Source organism: Rhinopithecus roxellana, chromosome 2, assembly GCF_007565055.1.
Source record: "Rhinopithecus roxellana isolate Shanxi Qingling chromosome 2, ASM756505v1, whole genome shotgun sequence".
NCBI classification, from domain to species: Eukaryota; Metazoa; Chordata; class Mammalia; order Primates; family Cercopithecidae; genus Rhinopithecus; species Rhinopithecus roxellana.
In genome coordinates, this window is record NC_044550.1 from 97,789,226 (window position 1) to 97,812,735 (window position 23,510).

The 23,510-nt window shown below is 36.3% G+C and overlaps 1 pseudogene; it reads left to right on the forward strand.

Moving 5' to 3' along the window:
* Window positions 1–19,835: 19,835 nt before the first annotated feature.
* Window positions 19,836–23,510, forward strand: part of LOC115892672 — a 57,300-nt pseudogene continuing 53,625 nt past the window's right edge.

Consider the following 23,510-nt stretch of genomic DNA (forward strand, 5'->3'; position numbering starts at 1 on the left):
GGATTCCTCTTTTTCAATTGATTGGAATAGTTTCAGAAGGAATGGTACCAGCTCCTCCTTGTACCTCTGGTAGAATTCAGCTGTGAATCCATCTGGTCCTGGACTTTTTTTGGTGGGTAGGCTATTAATTATTGCCTCAATTTCACAGCCTGCTATTGGTCTATTCAGGGATTCAACTTCTTCCTGGTTTAGTCTTGGAAGAGTGTAAGTGTCCAGGAAATTATCCATTTCTTCTAGATTTTCTAGTTGATTTGCGTAGAGGTGTTTATAGTATTCTCTGATGGTAGTTTGTATTTCTGTGGGGTTCATGGTGACATCCCCTTTATCATTTTTTATTGTGTCTATTTGATTCTTCTCTCTTTTCTTCTTTATTAGTCTTGCTAGCAGTCTGTCAATTTTGTTGATTTTTTCAAAAAACCAACTTCTGGATTCATTGATTTTTTGGAGGGTTTTTTGTGTCTCCATCTCCTTCAGTTCTGCTCTGATCTTAGTTATTTCTTGCCTTCTGCTAGCTTTTGAATGTGTTTGCTCTTGCTTCTCTAGTTCTTTTAATTGTGATGTTAGAGTGTCAATTTTAGATCTTTCCAGCTTTCTCTTGTGGGCATTTAGTGCTATAAGCCCATCAGACTAACAGCAGACCTCTCGGCAGAAACTCTACAAGCCAGAAGAGAGTGGGGGCCAATATTCAACGTTCTTAAAGAAAAGAATTTTAAACCCAGAATTTCATATCCAGCCAAACTAAGTTTCATAAGTGAAGGAGAAATAAAATCCTTTACAGGTCAGCAAATGCTTAGAGATTTTGTCACCACCAGCCCTGTCTTGCAAGAGACCCTAAAGGAAGCCCTAAACATGGAAAGGAACAACTGGTACCAGCCATTGCAAAAACATGCCAAAATGTAAAGACCATCGAGGCTAGGAAGAAACTGCATCAGCTAATGAGCAAAATAACCAGTTAATATCATAATGGCAGGATCAAGTTCACACATAACAATATTAACCTTAAATGTAAATGGACTAAATGCTCCAATTAAAAGACACAGACTGGCAAACTGGATAAAGAGTCAAGACCCATCAGTCTGCTGTATTCAGGAGATCCATCTCACATGCAGAGACACACATAGGCTCAAAATAAAGGGATGGAGGAAGATCTACCAAGCAAATGGAGAACAAAAAAAAGCAGGGGTTGCAATCCTGGTCTCTGATAAAATAGACTTTAAACCATCAAAGATCAAAAGAGACAAAGAAGGCCATTACATAATGGTAAAGGGATCAATTCAACAGCAAGAGCTAACTATCCTAAATATATATGCACCCAATACAGGAGCACCCAAATTCATAAAGCAAGTCCTTAGAGACTTACAAAGGGACTTAGAATCCCATACAATAATAATGGGAGACTTCAACACTCCACTGTCAACATTAGACAGATCAACGAGACAGAAAGTTAACAAGGATATCCAGGAATTGAACTCATCTCTGCACCAAGCAGACCTAATAGACATCTATAGAACTCTCCACCCCAAATCAATAGAATATACATTCTTCTCAGCACCACATTGCACTTATTCCAAAATTGACCACATAATTGGAAGTAAAGCACTCCTCAGCAAATGTAAAAGAACAGAAATTATAACAAACTGTCTCTCAGACCACAGTGCAATCAAACTAGAACTCAGGACTAAGAAACTCAATCAAAACCACTCAACTACATGGAAACTGAACAACCTGCTCCTGAATGACTACTGGGTACATAACAAAATGAAGGCAGAAATAAAGATGTTCTTTGAAACCAATGAGAACAAAGATACAACATACCAGAATCTCTGGGACACATTTAAAGCAGTGTGTAGAGGGAAATTTTGGGGATTCTCTAAGGAAAAACAGAGTTTCTCCTCAAAAGGGAACTCGTGCCTTCTCCATTTTCTTTAAGGAACGCCAGGCAGTTATAAACTATTTTAGGTCCCCCATGCAGCAGAGGGTGCAAGAGAACGGAGAGACAGAAGTAAACAAAGAAAACAGAATTCAGTCAACTGAGGAAAAAAATACTTTTGCTCAAAAAAAAAAAAAAAAAAAAAAAAAAAAAAAAGACTAGGTCCTAGTAGAGAGAAAAAAGTACAAAAACATGAAGGCCTTTTACATACAAACACGTACACATACACACATTAGCTTTTAATTAAGCTGACTTTTAACCATTTGAGCTCCTTTTAAAAAAATTCTTCTTAAATCTCATTACCATATTTCAGCTAGGACAAATTGTTGCTATTTCACTAGTAGCAAGTATCAAATCAGAATGGGCTTGATTTAAGAACCAAACCCAGACTGTTGTGGTAGAAAAAAAGAAGGCAGAACTTGAGCTATCCAACTGCAGCATGGGAGCGACCGCCATTGCTCTTTCAGTTTGACTTGGCTAGCAAAAAAAGAGGCCTAAGCTATGTAAATAAAGTCTCTTTAGTAGTAAAAATCAAAAATTTTTCCTTTCGCTGGTCGTTTTTCTCCCCAACCACAGCACCTTCGCGTGTGTGTATTTGTGAGAATTTAGCCAGTTTAGAGGCCTTGTTTCTCATAATTTGGAACTTTCCAAGTCAAATAAAGTTGTTCAAATCCAACGGGAAAAAGACCGAAGCAACAACAAATACAGAAGCAAACAACAATAGCAACCATAAAAACAGTTAAGCAAAACAAATGATCACATAACTTTTATGATTACTGAGTGCTCCAATGGTAAGGAGAAATTAAGACCAGCTGGTTGATAACCTTTACCCAAGGGAGTTCAGTAAGTTACCTAGGGATAGGTCTCAGGCTGAGGACAACACTCTACCATCCTAGAAGCAGGGGGAAAAAAAAAAAAACCAAACACATCTTTCTTGCTGTGGAAAATGATGGAATGGTAACTTCATAATGGAATTATCTGCCCTCCATCATTATGGAAGCAGGAAATCTTGCCTCTCTTGTTGAAAGTGAGTAAAATTCCAAAAAAGGGGGAATTGTATAGTAAAATAAACTTTACATCTCAACCAAATTTTGAGAGATCAGGGATTCTCTGGAGGGTGTACTCCCAGAGCTCAGCAAATTTTCCTATTTGTTTGAGCCATAAAGTTAGCTAATGCTGGTACCAAGTACTGAAAGGAAATTTGTCAAAGGTCAGGGGCATATCCACTCAGAACCCCATTGTAGTTACCAAAAGGTGAACCTCAAATATCTGAGAGAGGTCTCAGCTATTTTAGAAAGTTTATTTTGCCAAGGTTGAGAGTGCACACTTGTGACATAGCTTCAGGAGGTCGTGACGTATGCCCAAAGTGGTCAGGGCACAGTTTGGTTTTATGCATTTTAGGGGGACATGAGACATCAATCAATATATATAAGATGTACATTGGTTCTGTCCAAAAAGGTGGGAAAACTTAAGCGCTGGGTGGGGGGCGGCGGGGCTTCCATGTCACAGGCCGGTGAGAGACAAACGGTTGCATTCTTTTGAGTTTCTGATTAGTTTTTCCAAAGGAGGCAATCAGATACGCATTTATCTCAGTGAGCAGAGAGATGACTTAGAATAAAATGGGAGGCAAGTTTACCCTAAATAGTTCCCATATTGACTTTTCCCTTAAGCCTAGTGATTTGGGGGCCCTAAGATTTCCAAGATTTATTTTCCTTTCACATATATTATACTCTGTGAATTATAAGAATTTTCTCTCTTTATTTAGGGCCCTGAGTCTCCACGAAGCTATATCAACAATTAGACTTATGATATCAATTGAATATTAATAAATATTTAATATTAATGTATTATCCAATAGTCTTAATTTCAGAGTTCTTATACATGTACAAATTGATCTCATTTAATGTTAATACTAATATATATGTTAATATGGCAATTATTAAAATAGAATTACTAGACTCTTCACTAACAATATAATATTTGTATTTGGAGAGCAATCTCCACATTTTCACCCTAAGAGATTATATTTACCTCCATGTCTTTGAATCACACCTTCAGAGTGATAACTTTCAAGTAGATGCTTCTAGATAATACCATTCCTCTGTGCTTCAGGCTAATCTATCCAATTACCGAAGTGACTTGTCCATTTTAGTACTACATTACATATACTTCTAAAATTATCATTAGTAAAATTGACCTCCACTCCTTTCCAAAACTGCTCCACTGCCATAAATGGTACCCTTCTCACTAAATTGTACCAGTTATTCATGCTAGAAGCTGGAAATCTAGGACCATCCTTGATTGCTCCTTTCCTTAAGTCCCTTACATCTGATCTTGTCAGCAAATCTACCTCAAGACCACATTTCAAATTCATCTCCTTCTTTCCACACCACCTCCAGCACTTTAATCTAAGTAAGCATCACCTCACACCTGGACTTCTGTGTCAAACTGCTAATTCATGTCCCTGTTACCACTCTTGCCTAGAAACATGGCAGGGTATAGAAAATGTTTTATTATTTTATTTTTCCCAAGTAGTCTTGTTTGGGCCTAGTTCTTTCAAAATCCAGTGACATACAACAATTTCATGTTGTGTAGTATAGACTGCCAAGGTAAAAGAGGAAAGACAAATTGAACTAGCATCTCAAATAGCCAAACAATTCCAAAAAGAGAATTTGCTAGGAAACCAATGACCATAGTGAACCATGCCCAATGTCAGGTTCCCTATTTATAAAACCAAGATGTTGGATTAACCCACTTGAAAATCTGCATCACCACTTTAAAAATCATATATTTCAAGCTTTTAAATATTTCTCTTGTTTTTTTCCTCCTATTACTGCTGTATTAATGGCAGAATCATATGGTCATCCCATTATGAATTGAATTCTCACAACTCTGTGTGTAATTTTTTCCTCACATTTTGATGATTTTTAAAACTCAGTATCACCTCTTGCATCTAATATACAGAATAGATATTGTCTACACAAAATAAAGTAAGAACAGAAAAAATGTAACCTCTGTAAGTTTCCCTACTTTCTCAAAAAAAAATTGCAATTCAAATAATCTTATAACTAAACAAAAACATCTTGACTTTTAAATGAGGCAATTTAACTAAATCATTTTAAATAAATCAGCACAAGTCAAAATGCACTTTTCTACTGCTGATGTTATAGATTGATATAAGTTCATAAAATGTTATGATGAAGCTTATTTAAATCATAAAATGTCACAGACACTTCTCAGATTATGAGAGAATAGTTCATCAACATATAATATGCCAAAACTCTGAGAAATGCAATAACCTGATATAAGGAAATAGCTGATGATTTTTCTGATAATAATACAATTATGGTAAAGTGTCATTTTAATGAATTACTTTATCATTGTCATGGATACTGAATTATTTATCTCTAATATACTTAGTTACACATAAATGAAAATGGAAAAGATCCCAAATGGTTGTTGTGTAAATTTTTGCTGAAAATTGGTATAAAACTACATTTTCAAGGATGTTTAAATACGAAACTTTATTATTTCTCATGAAACAGTAGTATTTGTTGAAGTCTCTCTAGGTTTCTAAGTTAGAATTAAATAAGAACATTATTTTTAGGTGTAAATAAAAATCTCTCTCTCAATGTCTATCTAAATATCAGTATATAAACTTACATACATACCTATTCTGGATGTACAATAAAAAATTGTACAGCAAAATTGTAACAATTATTATTAATGCTAATTCTTCTGTTCTAAGCCCCAAATTGTCACTAATGGCCTCTTCTAAAAGATTCTGGACATACAACTTGAGATTTGCAAGATAGGCACATCCCTGATGTCAGTTACTCGATGTGAAATGCCATTTTTTCCCCTCATGTTTAGGAAAGTAAAAAGAAATACCTTTCAAAACATTCATAGCATAGCTTTTGTCTGTTTCTATTGTGAATGTCAAGTTGAAAAGAAAATAATCATGAAAATGCAGGAAATAAAACTTTAAAAATAAGCTATCTTTCTCAGTGTTATTTAAAAATTTTAATCACTTTTTGGGATCATGTTAATAAGAGTGAAAATGAGTTTCAATTTTGACAATTTTTCTAGGTTTCTTTTGCACTGACATATTAAATGTGTTTAATGATCTTCATTTGTGTTGATTTCTCATACCTTTTGTGTTTTATTCCAGTATAAAAAAATCATACGTGGCTGAGTGTGGTGGCTCTCACCTGTAATCCCAGCACTTTGGTAAGCCAATGAAGGAGGATTGCTTGAGTCCAGGGGTTCAAGACCAGCTAGGCAATAGTAAGACACTATTTCTCCAAAAAACAAAAATAAATAAATACAAATTATCTGGGAACAGTAGCATGCACCTGTAATCCCAGCTACTCGGGAGGCTGAGGTTGGAGGATCGCTTGAACCTGGGAGATGAAGGCTACAGTGAGCCATGATCATGCCACTGCACTTCAGCCTAGGTGACAGAGCAAAACCCTGTCTCAAAACCAAAATAAAACAAAGCAAAAAATCATATACTATAGTGTGATACAGTAATGATTAGAATTCACACACATATATACATTTTTTTCCTGAATTGTAATTTATTAAAAAGGATTCAAGATTGTATCAGAAATACATTCAAGAAAATGTGTTGTAGTGCTCAAGAATGTGAGCTCTGAGGCAGCATTATTATCTGACTCCACTTTATCTGACTCCATTTCTTAATAACTGTTTGGCTTTTTACCATTTTTTAATCTTCTCTGTGCCCCCAGCTTCCTAATTTGCACATGGGAGATAATAGTACCATAAAAAGCATGTAGAAGAACTCTGGGCTCTTAATAAGAACCCAATAAATGTACCTATTTTGTTATATAATGTTAAAAACGAATAATCTTAGTAATCCATTCACATTTATATTTGTATCTTTTTGTTTTAGGATGCTATAGAATAAAAAAAGAAAGAAACATTAAAAAAAAAAACAGATTCCATAATATGCTAGTCTCTGATAATCTGTCTTCATTTGATAGAAGCACAATTTTAAATATTTGAATAAAAATATTTACCCGACATAGATAATATAAAATCTATCTGTTGCATTTAAGTGATAAGATCATGAATAGTTAATGTTTAATAGCTAATTTTTTGCTGAGCGTTTTTTAGATGTCAATCACTTGCCTAAGGATTTCACATATTATCTATGTAAATGGCATTATAATTTATTGGAGGTGCTTTTATCCTAATTTTTCAGATGAGAAAACCGAGGCGTGGAAAGTTTGGGGATTCTGTTCACATAGTGGGGGACAAATGTCAGTATAAAAGCTTAATCACTGTGACTCAAGAACTAACAACCTTTGGTCCTCTAATGTGCCACCTCCCAGTAACAGTGACTATGAATACAGTTGTGAGGATATCAACCTCTGTTTAATAATAAAGATTTAAGGGTAAGTTATCCCATGACAAAATATTTGTATCTTGAGACAATAAACATACTTGAGAAGGCCGTTACAAAGTTGTGGATTCTTCAGGGTAAAACTCTAAAACAATGAGATGAATTGCTTTTTAGAGATTTTAAAGTAACGAGATTAATGATTTTTTTTTAAGTAGATAACCTAAACATGTAAATGAATGCTATAGTTTTAAAAACTAAGAAGTCATGATATCTTTCAAGTGATTCTGTCATAGTTGAAAACATTTTGGGAAACTGGTATTTGAGATTGTATCAGAGATACTTTCTGAGCAAATAATGAACATGGATCACAGCATTTTCAAATCCCATACTGGCTCGTGTTTTATAGAATAGTATTACACACTTTGTTCTCTGTGATTTACACATCAGACTTAAATCTGAGTAACATCTTTTATCTTTTCTCTCTCTCTCACACACACACACATGCAAGTGCAACAAAATTACCCACAAATGACCTGGATTTGACATCAAGGATATTTATATGTGGGATGACAATGGTTCCAGACAAGAAGAATTAGAAACACTTTTCCTTATTCATCTAGTAGGTACAGCTAAAAATCCTGGAAATCACATATAAAACAAATACAAGAAGACTCTGAAAGCTAGAGAGAAGTCAGGCTGGTAGGGACCTTTGGAACCAAGGAACGACACTACAATAACTTGCCTACATTTTTTTTTTCAGATTTATTTATCTTAGGATTAGTGCTGGAGAAGTCAACAAACTAGAAATGCCAAGGAACACAAGTTAAAAAGCTGATGAAAAACCTGCTTTCTCTGGCTTAATGACCAAGTAAGGGGCAGCCAAGAAAGACATAAGGCTTTTAGACAACAGCCACCCTATTCCAGGGAATACCACTGTTTCAGGTCCACTCCCCACTCCCACCCCTGTAAGCAAAAGCTGAGTGGGGAGCCTAGACTTCCACCTTCCATCTTCACCAGGCCATAACAAGACACTGTTAAATACAAAATAATATTTAATAATACTTCTTAAAGTATGATTGGGAAGTCTGTATTCAGGATCATTACATGATCCCATTGCATGGCCAAGTTGGAGTAGAGTGGAGTCAGTGGATGGAAAATTACTAAGAGGAAACATGAAGTGTAAGAAGGATTCTTGGCAAACCAACCCAACAGGGCTTACGTTACTTAGAGAATAGTGGAAGATGAGGGACTGGATCAGACATCAAAGATGATCAGATATTGAGGAAAGAGATGTCTTGTTAGCAAAATGTAGATTTTTGCTAAAACTATACTTTACAAGGGAGTGCACATATGGACCTAGGAGAAGGTTCAGGAGCCTGAATAAAGTGTGGTGAAGCAGAGAATCTTGTCAACATGCCTAACTCCCTAGCTCCTTTGTGCAGATGCCAGAAAAGAATAAGTACAAATTGGGATCCATGACTCTTAACCCTGCTGGGCAGTAATTAGCCTCTCCCTTGTTAATGGGGAGTATGTGGGAAACCTAAATTTTACCTCACCCAATACTAACAAAGCAGCCTTCCCTCTCCCCACTGGGGGTGGCAAAGGAGGCATAGAGGAGATTCAGGATTCCTACCACCACACAGCATAATGAATCTGCACCCTATTATTTCAGCAGTGGTAACACATGGAGCTATAATGAGACCTCCCTCCTCCTCCCAGCAAGGATAGTATCAGTGGAGGTCTAGTGTGGAGCCTCAAATCCCAGCTATAATAAGCCACTCCTTCTTTGCTGTCAAAGGAGGTTGAATGAGGAACCTGGACTTTCATCTCCGCCTGGTAATAAAAATGAGGGTTCCCCTGATGCACTGATGCAGTATCCTAGACCTGCTAAAAGACAAGATTTACGTAAGACCCAGCTTTTCATAACATCCCAAAAGTCCAGAATACAATGAAAAATTACTCATCGTACTGTGAAGCAGGACAATACTAAAATGACAGATGGCAATAAACAGATGCTAGCACTGAGATAGCACAGGTGCTAGAATGATTCTAAAAAGAATGTTAAAGCAGCTGGCATTCTTAAATTTGCAATTATGAACATGTTTGAAGCAAATAAAAACATTGAAAATCTCAGAAAGAAATACAAATTCTCAGGAAAGAAATAGAAGATGTAAATAAGAAGGAAATGAACACTTTAGAACTGAAAAATATATACTCAAAATAAAAATCTGAATGAATGTGACTTACAGCAGAATGAAGAGGACAATGGAAAGAACAAGTGAACTCAAAGACAAAACAAAAGAAAACAGCCAACATGAAAGAAAATAGACTTTTATAAGAAATAAGCAGAACTTCAGCAAATTGAAATTTTCAAAAGATTTAACATTTTTATCACTTAAGTATTAGAAGGATAGAAGGATAGGATGGTATTGAAAATTTCCCAACCTTGTAAAAAAGACCAAAACCTACATATTCGAGAAGCTGAGCAAACATAAACAGGATAAACAAATTCTCATCAAGATTTATCATAATTAAACTTCAGAAAACTAATGACAAAGAAAAAGTCTTGAAAGCAGTGAGAAAGAAACTTCACTTTACCCATGAAAGGGGGGGTGGGCATTCAAATAACAGTCAATTTTTAGTCAAAAATTGTGAAAACTTGAAGGAAGTGATGCAAATTTTTCAAGTGCTAAAAGAAAAAAGGCAATCTATAATTCTGTATCTAGAAAAGATACCTCATAGGATGAAAAAAACAAATACATTCTCAGATAAATTAAAAGTAGGGAATTTGTGATTGGAGGATCTACCCTAAACAAATAGCTAAAGGAGGTTTTGAAACAAACAGAAACTGATTTTTAAAAATTTGGAAAATCAGAAAAGAAGAAAGAAGAATATAGGAAAGAGCAAAGCTGTGGGTAAACACAAACTGCCAGATGAAACCACAAAAGACCCAAAATAGCCAAAGTAATCCTGAGCAAAAAGAACAGAGGTGGAGTTATCACAGATTTCAAAATATACCACAAAGCTATAATAAATTACAACAGCATAGTATTGGCATAAGAACAGACATACAGATCAATGGACACAATAGAGAGCTCAGAAATAGATCTGTAAAATTACAATCAACTGATGTTTGACAAAGATATCAAGAACACACAGTGTGCAAAGAACGGTCTCTCCAGTAAGTAGTGTTGGGATAATTAGATATCCACATGCAAAAAAAAAAAAAAAAAAAAAAAAAAAAATGATATTGGGTACTTACCTCAAACTGTATGCAAAAATTCAGCTCAAAGTGAATTGAAGACTTAAATGTTAAACCTGAAAGAGTAAAACTATGAGAAGAAAACAGAGGAGAAAACCTTCTTGTCATTGGTCTGGACAATTACTTTTTTACTATCAACCTAAAAGCACAGACAACAAAAGCATAAACCAACAAATGGGATTGCATTAAACTAAAAAGCTTATGGGAAGCAAGGAAAATGATCAACAGAGTGAAGAAACAATCTGTAGAACAGAAGAAAGAATTTGCAAACTGTACATTTGGTAAGGAGTTAATATCCAAAATACATAAGGAGCTCAAGCTATTTAATAGTGAAAAAAAATAATAACCCAACATTAAAAATTGTCAAAGAACCAAAATAGATATTTCTCAAAGGAAGACATCTAAATGGCCAGAGAATATATGAAAAAAAAAACTATGTTCAACATCACTAATCATGTGGAAAATGCAAATTAAAACCACAGCGAGCTATCACCTCTCACCTGTTGGAATGATTATTATCAAAAACAAAAGAGGGAGGTGGTTCCAAGATGGCCAAATAGGAACAACTCCAGGCTACAGCTCCCAGTGTGAGTGACACAGAAGACGGGTGATTTCTGCATTTCCAACTGAGGTACCAGGTTTATCTCACTGGGGTGTGTTGGACAGTGGGTGCAGGACAGTGGGTATAACCCCCCGAGCAAGAGCCAAAGCAGGGCGAGGCATCACCTCACCTGGGAAGCACAAGGGGTAAGGGAATTCCCTTTCCTAGCCAAGGGAAACTGTGAAAATCGGGTCACTCCCACCCTAATACTACGCTTTTCCAAGGGTCTTAGCAAATGGCACTCCAGGAGATTACATCCCGCGCCTGGCTCAGAGGGTCCCACACCCACAGGGCCTCCCACATTGCTAGCACAGGAGTCTGAGATCTAACTGCAAGGTGACAGCAAGGCTTGGGGAGGGGCGCCCACCATTGCTGAGGCTTGAGTAGGTAAACAAACCAGCCGGGAAGCTCAAACTGGCTGGAGCCCACCCCAGCTCAAGGAGGCCTGACTGACTCTGTGGACTCCACCTCTGGGCACAGGGCATAGCCAATCAAAAGGCAGCAGAAACTTCCGCAGATTTAAATGTCCCTGTCTGACAGCTTTGAAGAGAGTAGTGGTTCTCCCAGCATGGAGTTTGAGATCTGAGAACGGACAGACTGCCTCCTCAAGGGGGTCCCTGACCCATGAGTAGCCTAACTGGGAGATACCACCTGGTAGGGGCAGACTGACACCTCACATGGCTGGGTACCCCTCTGAGACAAGGCTTCCAGAGGAATGATCAGGCAGCAACATTTGCTGTTCAGCAATATTTACTCTTCCGCAGCCTCTGCTGCTGATACCCAGGCAAACAGGATCTGGAGTGGACTTTGAGCAAACTCTAACAGACTTGCAGCTGAATGTCCTGACTGTTAGAAAGAAAAGTAACAAAAAGAAAGGACATCCACACAAAACCCCCATCTGTACGTCACTATTTTCAAAGACCAAAGGTAGATAAAACCACAAAGATAGGGAAAAAACAGAGCAGAAAAGCTGAAAATTGGCTGCATGAATGTCTTCTTTTGAGAAGTGTCTGTTCATATCCTTTGCCCACTTTTTGATTGGTTGGTTGTTTTTTTCTTGTAAATTTGTTTGAGTTCTTTGTAGGTTCTGGATATTAGCCCTTTGCCAAATGAGTAGATTGCAAAAATTTTCTTCCATTCTGTACGTTGCCTGTTCACTATGATGGTAGTTTCTTTTGCTGTGCAGAGGCTCTTTAGTTTAATTAGGTCAGAAGACATTTATGCAACCAACAGACACATGAAAAACTGCTCATTGTCACTAGCCATCAGAGAAATGCAAATCAAAACCACAATGAGATACCATCTCACACCAGTTAGAATGGCAGTCATTAAAAAGTCAAGAAAAAACAGGTGCTAGAGAGGATGTGGAGAAATAGGAACACTTTTACACTGTTGGTGGGATTGTAAACTAGTTCAACCATTGTGGAAGACAGTGTGGCAATTCCTCAAGGATCTAGAACTAGAAATACTATTTGACCCAGCCATCCCATTACTGGGTATATACCCAAAGGATTATAAATCATGCAGCTGTAAAGACACATGCACACATATGTTATTGGGACACTATTACACAATAGCAAAGACTTGGAACCAACCCAAATGTCCATCAATGATAGACTGGATTAAGAAAATGTGGCACATATACACCATGGAATACTATGCAGCCATAAAAAAGGATGAGTTCATGTCCTTTGTAGGGACATGGATGCAGCTAGAAACCATCATTCTCAGCATACTATCACAAGAACAGAAAACCAAACACCACATGTCCTCACTCACAGGTAGGAATTGAACAATGAGATCACCTGGACATAGGAAGGGGAACTTCACAAACTGGAGCCTGTCATGGGATAGGGGGAGGGGGAGGGTGGAGGGATAGCATTAAGAGATATGCTTAATGTATATGACAAGTTAATGGGTGCAGCACACCAACATTGCACATGTATGCATATGTAACAAATCTGCATGTTGTGCACATGTATCCTAGAACATGAAGTATAATACATAAAATGAAATAAAATAAAATGATTAACAAAATGAAAAAAAAAAAAAGAAAGCTGAAAATTCTAAAATCAGAGCTCCTCTCTCCCTCCAAAGGAATGCAACTCCTCGCCAGCAATGGAACAAAGCTGTATGGAGAATAACATTGACGAGTTGAGAGAAGAAGGCTACAGATGATCAAACTTCTCCGAGCTAAAGGAGGAAGCTAGAACCCATTGCAAAGAAGCTAAAAACCTTGAAAAAAGATTAGACGAATGGTTAACTAGAATAACTAATGTAGAGAAGTCCTTAAATGACGTGATAGAGCTGAAAATCATGGCACAAGAGCTACACGACAAATACACAAGCTTCAGTAACCAATTCAATCAATTGGAAGAAAGGGTATCAGTGATTGAAGATCAAATGAAAGAAATGAAGTGAGAAGAGAAGTTTAGAGAAAGAAGAGTGAAAAGAAATGAAAAAAGCCTCCAAGAAATATGGGACTATGTGAAAAGACCAAATCTGCGTTGGATTGGTGTACCTGAAAGTGACGGGGAGAAGGTAACCCAATTGGAAAACACTCTGCAGGATATTATCCAGGAGAACTTCTCCAACCTAGCAAGGCAGGCCAATATTCAAATTCAGGAAATACAGAGAACGTCACAAAGATACTCCTCAAGAAGAGCAACTCCAAGACACATAATTGTCAGACTCACCAAAGTTGAAATGAAGGAAAAAATGTTAAGGGCAGCCAGAGAGAAAGGTAGGGTTACCCACAAAGTAAAGTCCAACAGACTAACAGCAGATGTCTTGGCAGAAACTCTACAAGCCAGAAGAGAGTGGGGACCAATATTCAACATTCTTAAAGAAAAGAATTTTCAACCCAGAATTTCATATCCAGCCAAACTAAGTTTCATAAGTGAAGGAGAAATAAAATCCTTTACAGACAAACAAATCCTGAGAGATTTTGTCACCACCAGGCCTGCCTTACAAGAGCTCCTGAAGGAAACACTAAACAGAGAAAGGAACAACTGGTACCAGCCACTGCAAAAACATGCCAAAATGTGAAGACCATTGATACTACGAAGAAACTGCATCAACTAATGAGCAAAATAACCAGTTAACACCATAATGACAGGATCAAATTCACACATAACAATATTAACCTTAAGTGTAAATGGGATAAAGTCTCCATTAAAAGACACAGACTGGCAAATTGGAAAAAGAATCAAGACCCATCAGCTTGCTGTATTCAGGAGACCCATCTCACATGCAGAGACACACATAGGCTCAAAATAAAGGGATGGAGGAAGATGTACCGAGCAAATGGAAAACAAAAAAAGGCTTGGGTTGCGATCCTAGTCTCTGATAAAACAGACTTTAAATCAACAAAAGATCAAAAGAGACAAAGAAGGCCATTACATAATGGTAAAGGGATCAATTCAACAAGAGGAGTTAACTATCCTAAATATATATGCACCCAATACAGGAGCACCCAGATTCATAAAGCAAGTCCTTACAGACTTACAAAGAGACTTAGACTCCCACACAATAATAATGGGAGACTTTAACACCCCACTGTCAACATTAGACAGATCAACGAGACAGAAAGTTAACAAGGATATCCAGGAATTGAACTCATCTCTGCACCAAGCGGACCTAATAGACATCTACAGAACTCTCCACCCAAATCAACAGAATATACATCCTTCACAGCACCACATCACACTTATTCCAAAATTGACCACATAGGTGGAAGTAAAGCACTCCTCAGCAAATATACAAGAATAGAAATTATAACAAACTGTCTCTCAGACCACAGTGCAATCAAACCAAAACTCAGGATTAAGAAACTCACTCAAAACCAATCAACTACATGGAAACTGAGCAACCTGCTCCTGAATGGCTACTGCATACATAACGGAATGAAGGCAGAAATAAAGATGCTATTTGAAACCAATGAGAACAAAGATACAGCATACCAGAATCTCTGGGACACATTTAAAGCAGTGTGTAGAGGGAAATTTATAGCACTAAATACCCACAAGAGAAAGCAGGAAAGATCTAAAATTGACACCCTACCATCACAATTAAAATAACTAGAGAAGCAAGAGCAAACACATTGAAAAGCTAGCAGAAGGCAAGAAATAACTAAGATCAAAGCAGAAATGAAGGAGATAGAGACACAAAAAACCCTTCAAAAAATCAGCATATCCAGGAGCTGGTTTTTTGAAAAAATCAACAAAATTGATAGACCACTAGCAAGACTAAAACAGAAGAATAGAGAGAAGAATCAAATAGATGCAATAAAAAATGATAAAGGGGATATCACCACCTACCCCACAGAAATACAAACTACCATCAGAGAATACTATAAACACCTCTAGGCAAATAAACTAGAAAACCCAGAAGAAATGAATAAATTCCTGGACACACACACTATCCCAAGACGAAACCAGGAAGAAGTTGAATCCCTGAATAGACTAATAACAGGCTCCGAAATTGAGGCAATAATCAATAGCCTACCAACCAAAAAAAGTCCAGGACCAGATGGATTCACAGCCAAATTCTACAAGAGATAGAAGGAGGAGCTGGTAGCATTCCTTCTGAAACTATTCCAATCAACAGAAAAAGAGGGAATCCTCCCTAACTCATTTTATGAGGCCAACATCATCCTGATACCAAAGCCTGGCAGAGACACAACAAAAAAAGAGAATTTTAGACCAATATCCCTGATGAACATCAATGCAAAAATCCTCAATAAAATACTGGCAAACCAAATCCAGCAGCACATCAAAAAGCGTATCCACCATGATCAAGTGGGCTTCATCCCTGGGATGCAAGGCTGGTTCAACATACGCAAATCAATAAACGTAATCCAACTTATAAACAGAAACAAAGACAAAAACCACATGATTATCTCAATAGATGCAGAAAAGGCCTTTGACAAAATTCAACAGCTCTTCATGCTAAAATCTCTCAATAAATTCGGTATTGATGGAACGTATCTCAAAATAATAAGAGCTACTTATGACAGACCCACAGCCAATATCATATGAATGGGCAAAACCTGGAAACATTCCCCTTGAAAACTGGCACAAGACAGGGATACCCTCTGTCACCACTCCTATTCAACGTAGTGTTGGAAGTTCTGGCTAGGGCAATCAGGCAGGAGAAAGTAATAAAGGATATTCAATTCGGAAAAGAGGAAGTCAAATTGTCCCTGTCTATTTAGAAAACCACCATCATCTCTGCCCAAAATCTCATGAAGCTGATAAGCAACTTCAGCAAAGTCTCAGGATACAAAACCAATATGCAAAAATCACAAGCATTCTTGTACACCAGTAACAGACAAACAGAGAGCCAAATCATGAGTGACCTCCCATTCACAATTGCTTCAAACAGAATAAAATACCTAGGAATCCATCTTACAAGGGACATGAAGGACCTCTTCAAGGAGAACTACAACCCACTGCTCAAAGAAATAAAGGAAGACACAAACAAATGGAAGAACATTCCATGCTCATGGATCGGAAGAATCAATATTGTGAAAATGGCCACACTGTCCAAGGTAATTTATAGATTCAATGCCATATCCATTAAGCTACCAATGACTTTGTTCACAGAATTGGAAAAACTACTTTAAAGTTCATATGGAACCAAAAAAGAGCCCGCATTGCCAAGACAATCCTAAGCCAAAAGAACAAAACTGGAGGCATCATGCTACCTGACTTCAAACTATACTACAAGGCTACAGTAACCAAAACAGCATGATACTGGTACCAAAACAGAGATATAGATCAATGGAACAGAACAGAGCCCTCAGAAATAATACCACACATCTACAACCATCTCATCTTTGACAAGCCTGACAAAAACAAGAAATGGGGAAAGGACTCCCTATTTAATAAATGGTGCTGGGAAAATTGGTCAGTCATATGTAGAAAGCTGAAACTGGATCCCTTCCTTACATCTTATACAAAAAATAATTGAAGATGGATTAAAGACTTAAATGTTAGACCTAAAACCATAAAAACCCTAGAGGAAACCTAGGCAATCCTATTTGGGACATAGACATGGGCAAGGACTTCATGTCTAAAACAGTGAAAGCAATGGCAACAAAAGCCAAAATTGACAAATGGGGTCTAATTGAACTAAAGGGCTTCTGCACAGCAAAAGAAACTACTGTCAGAGTGAACAGGCAACCTACAGAACGGGAGAAAATTTTTGCAATCTACTCATCTGATAAAGGGCTAATATCCAGAACCTACAAAGAACTCAAACAAATTTACAAGAAAAAAATAACTCCATCAAAAAGTGGGTGAAGGATATGAACAGAAACTTCTCAAAATAAGACATTTATGCAGCCAACAGACACATGAAAAAATGCTCATCATCACTCACCATCAGAGAAATGCAAATCAAAACCACAATGAGATACAACTCACACCAGTTAGAATGGCGATCATTAAAAAGTCAGGAAACAACAGGTGCTGGAGAGGATGTGGAGAAATAGGAACATTTTTACACTGTTGGTGGGATTGTAAACTAGTTCAACCATTGTGGAAGACAGTGTGCAATTTCTCAAGGATCTAGAACTAGAAATACCATTTGACCCAGCCATCCCATTACTGGGTATATACCCAAAGGTTTATAAATCATGCAGCTATAAAGACACATGCACACATATATTTATTGCGGCAATATTCACAATAGCAAAGACTTGGAATCAACCCAAATGTCCATCAATGATAGACTGGATTAAGAAAATGTGGCACATATACACCATGGAATACTATGCAGCCATAAAAAAGGATGAGTTTGCGTCCTTTGTAGGGACATGGATGCAGCTGGAAGCCATCATTCTTAGCAAACTACCACAAGAACAGAAAACCAAACACCGCATGTTCTCACTCATAGGTGGGAACTGAACAATGAGATCACTTGGACTCGGGAAGGGGAACATCACACACTGGGGCCTATCATGGGGAGAGGGGAGGGGGGAGAGATTGCACTGGGGAGTTATACATGATATAAATGATGAATTGATGGGTGCTGATGAGTTGATGGGTGCAGCACACCAACATGGCACAAGTATACATATGTAACAATCCTGCACGTTATGCACATGTACCCTAGAACTTAGAGTATCATAAATTTAAAAAAAAAAAAAAAGAAATCTGGAAAAAAAAAAAAAAGAAAATGTGGCACATATACACCATGGAGTACTATGCAGCCATAAAAAGGATAAGTTCATGTCCTTTGTAGGTACATGGATGTAGCTGGAAACCATCATTCTGAGCAAACTATTGAAAGAGCAGAAAACCAAACACTGCATGTTCTCACTCATAGGTGGGAATTGAACAATGAGATCACTTGAACACACGAAGGGGAACATCACACACCGAGGCCTGTTGTAAGGTGGGGGAAGTGGGGAGGTATAGGATTAGGAGATATACCTAATGTAAACGACGAGTTAATGGGTGCAGCACACCAACATGGCACATGTGTACAGAGATAACAAACCTGCACATTGTGCACATGTACCCTAGAACTTAAAGTATAATAAAAAATAAACTAAAAAAAATATATTAGCAGGAACATGGAGAAAAAGGGAATGCTTATACACTATTGGTTGGAATGTAAATTAGTAGAGCCATTACAAAAAACACTGTGAAGATTTCTCAAAAAATTAAATATAGAACTGCCTCGTGATCCAGCAATTATTCTCTGGGTATATATCCAAAGGAAATGAAATTGCTATGTTGAAGAGATATCTGCACTTCCATAGTTACTGCAACACTGTCCACAATAGCAAAGCTATAGAAATAACCTAAGTTTTCATGAATGGATCAATGTATTAATAAATGTGGTACAAGTATTTTTTTATATATAATACAAATATATACAAGTATATATAAAATACAAGTATATATATGTACAAATATATTCAAGTATATATATGTACAAATGTATACAGGTATATATAAAATATACACTTATTTATATAAAATACAAGCCTATTTGGCCATTAGAAAAATTCTTATTTGCAACAACATGGCTGAAACTGAAAGATATTATATTAATCGAAATAAACCAGGCACAGAAAGACATATACTGCATGATCTCAACTACATGTGGAATCTGAAGAGGAGATCAAATAATACAATATATTGAACTTTAAAATAAGAAAATAAAAAGAAAAAAAATAGAGAGGAGACCCAGTAGTATGCTGTGGTGGTGAATATTTAACAATAAGCTCTCCAGAGTTGGGAAACATTGATTTATAGTATTTGCCAATTTCTATGATATGCCAATTTTAAGTTACCTATGTGGAGTAGCAGCAAACACAGAATTGGGAAAAATGTGCATAATTGCCTCTTGAAATGGTGCCATTAGCTCCAGTCCACCACTGGGTAGACACTGAAAGCAATACTAACATAATGCTTTAGCAATGTACCAATATTACTAGAACTGCAACAGAATTGTTTTGCATGTGTAACATTTATTTTTCATATTTTTTATTAAAATCATTTCTATTATTTCATAGTCACTTCAAACAGAAATCCATTTGAGAAAATGGTTGATCAGTGCCTTCAACAAATGCACGTGTAACACATCTAAACTATGTCAGCCATTTGGGTTCCTGATATACTTCACAGAAGGAACATAACTGGCAAATAAGCTGACAAACATGCCTCAGGTTGGACTTCAGGTCTTGGTTTTCCTGCCAGATAATAAACTCAACCAAGGAGCTTTGAAAGAGGTACAGTTGGGGAACATGTCTGTTCTTTGTCAAAATTTGTTATAATTTTCATCACTAAATAACCAGAATAAAGCTTGGTGCTAGTATCTTTTTCAATCTGGAAGAGAAAAATTATGTTGACTGAAGTATCTCCCATTATCACCAAGATTATCATATAAACTGAAATGTAATGACTGTGTATGGATCATAAGTTATAATAATCAGAGTGTAGGTGTTATTACTGGCTACGTAATTGAACCGGGTCCATTCTCAGCTTGTAAGAGCAGCTGGGCATCATCTCCAGTTGAGAAAATAAAAGTCCTATCATAGGAATCTGCAGAATAACTACTAGACTTAGAATCACAATGCGGAAATTACAGCTTATCAAGAAGAAAGATAGAAAGACATAACCCTCTTTCTCTCTTCCCCTCCCTCTTTCTCAACACACACAAACACACGCATACACACACACAAACAAACACAAAATCATTAAAGAGATGTAGTCAGAGATCTTATGTCATAGAAATTGTTTAAATTTTTGCAGAGAGGGATATCATTTCTGAATGCAACTAATGCATTCAGAAATAACTAGTTAGGCTTTTTGAACTCAAGTAAAGAATTCAAGATAAGTATTTAGTCTTCTACATCTCTTCCAAAATAATTTTTAGACTCATTTTCTATATGAAAGTTAATGATCTGGAATTATGCTGTATTTACATGATGTATAATGCAGCCTTTTTTCTAAAATATTATTATTAATTTTCAGAACATGTGCCAGAAATGTCTCTTTCCAAATTCACATTTCTGTAATAAATCTGAAAATATTCACCCCAACATATTATAATATACTTTTAATTTCTTAAATTCTTATATTAAATTTCTAGGTTCGAATTTATCTACACTTCACTACAAGATTAATACATAGTAGTTTTTCCTTTCAGTGTTAGCTTATATATACAGAGTATGACTTTGCTTTATGCAAAAATATACTCAATATTGGATTTGTAATAATAATTTTAATTTTAATATGATCAACTTAAAGTCAATACACCTGTACTACTTGGGCTCAGAAATATAGTTTTTAAAATTTTTGATATATTTACTATTTAAATTGAATTTATTTCTAACAAGCAATATAAATGCCACAATCTTACAATGTATCTTTCTAATCCTATTATTCTACATTATCCATTATTAAAGAACATTTTTTCCTCTTGCATAGAAGACCTAGATCTTATTCCTTAGGCACTGATTGACTTCCCAGTTCATTGGCCTCTGCATCTCCAAGGGAGGAGTTCTTAGTTCATTGCAGTGGTCTGTTCCCTGAGTATAATTCTGCATCAATGTTCTCCATTGCTCTTGGCTCAGACTTCTGCGCCCTTTCATCTAAAAAGAAAATTATCATGATAAACTATGCACAGTGACAGATTTCTATCTGAGGACCAAGATGTTGGAGTAGGACAGGGATCAGTAAGCTATGAAGGACCCCTGTCACAACAGGAAACACATAGCTCACAAAGCCTAAAATATTTACATCCTGGCTCTTTACAGAAAAACATTTACTAACCCATGCAAAACACTCATTTTTTTTGTTACATAGAAAAAGTTATCAAACAGAGAAACATGGATAAATTATTTTACTGGGAGTGGGAAAAATTATTCTAATTATGATTAAGATTTCAGACAATGTAAGATAAGTGAGTAGTAATTTCGATGAAATAAAAATCAAAATGTTTTGCATGAAAAAAGATAATAAATGAGAAAAATACATTTTCAAATGATATCACTGATAAAGAGTTAATATCCCCAATATGTAGACCCCAAAAATAAAGAAGGAAAAAGACCAATACATTCTAAGCAAGAAAAACAGCAAAAGATATAAATAATTTAAGAAACATTTATTATTTCACATGAAAATTATCAACCTTGCATACAATTAAATAGTGCAAATTAAAACTGCACTAAAATATGATGTCTTACTTATCTACCCATTTGTCCCTATACCCTTCTAGGATTTTGGCTAATACTCTTGGTAGGTTCTCAGCGAACAAATACTGTGAACCACCAACCTCAAGATTACTCCAGCCCTCAACATCTTGTATTCTAGCTAAGGGCCCAGGAATTATGAAAAGGGACAAGCTACCCTGCTATCACCTCTCAACTTTCTGTCCCATACAATCCAAGAGCATAATGCTATAGGTCAAATATCGCTTATCTGAAACATTTTGGACCAAAAGTGTTTCCGATTGTGAATTTTTTTCAGACTTTGAAATAATTGCATGTACATAGTGAGATATGTTGGGGATAGCACCTAAGTCTAAACATATAATTTATCTTTTATAGACATCATATACACATAGAGTTAAAGTAATTGTATATGACAAAGTTTGTATCCACTGAACCATCAGAAAGCAAAGGTATCCCTGTCCACTGAACCATCAGAAAGCAAAGGTATCCCTATTTCAGTCACCCATGTGGACAATTTGTGATTGTTGGACATCATCATCATTTCTGACTTGTAGTTTATAAGCTACTAATAAGCAATCATTTTCCTGCACTTCTTCACACATAAGTACTATAAGTAAAAATTACAACACACTATTAGTAAAGTGAAAAATTCAGCAGCACAGCAGCAGCACCAGAACCCCTGTACCAGCTGGTAGACAACAGCCACAACCATCACCAGCAGGTTTTCAGTTCCCACCTACAGTCCTGTGTTTTAATTAAAAGGTTGCTGTATGCTGCATGTTAATTTTTTTTAGGTGATAAGAAATATCAGAAGTAGTTGAGGAAAAAGAAAGTGTGTCCCCTAAGGATAAGAAGGTATTCTATCAGATGACTTTTGAAAATGTGTCTTTTAGGGTCGTCTGCCTCATTAACAATGGTATTTGTCTTAGTAGTCTCTCTTTGATTTCATAAGCTGACATGGTTTCTTGTCCTATCATGCATACTGCTCTAGTGCTTCCTAAGCTCATCACACATTTTTAACCATGTCATCTACAGGCCTGCAGTGTTAATGACATCATCTTCATAGTTGTGTGCCTGCATTTTGACTATGACCCATCCCATGAGGTCAGGTGTGGAGTTTTCCACCTGTGGAGTCATGTCAGTGCTCAAAAAGTTTTGGTTTTTGGAGCATTTTGAATTACAGATTTTTGGATTTAGGGATGCTCAAACTGCAACTGTTTTACATCAATAAGTTTCAAGTAATTTTTTATGAAGTCATAGTAATTGGATATTATATTTCCAAAAATATATCAAGAAAAATCTTGAGGTAAAAACTTTAAAAAAATAAATTAATATAGGCATCTAAAATATAACTACCATATTCTGAATTAGGCTAAAATGGTATTTCCACATAGCAATAATTTTCTAGTGGAACATAAATTGTACACTACTGTAAATGATATATCACTAGAATCTGATACATCACTAGAATCTGATACTATAAAGGTAATATCTTAAAATATGGAAAATAAAGATGAAAGTAATCCTAAGGATTATCTTCCTTTAGATTCCTTTTTTTTAATTAGAAGTCATTTTTTAATAAGAGTAGTTATGCCATCTGCATATCATCATAATTCAGTATACTTTATAAACCTATATATAACACTTTCTGTTTTA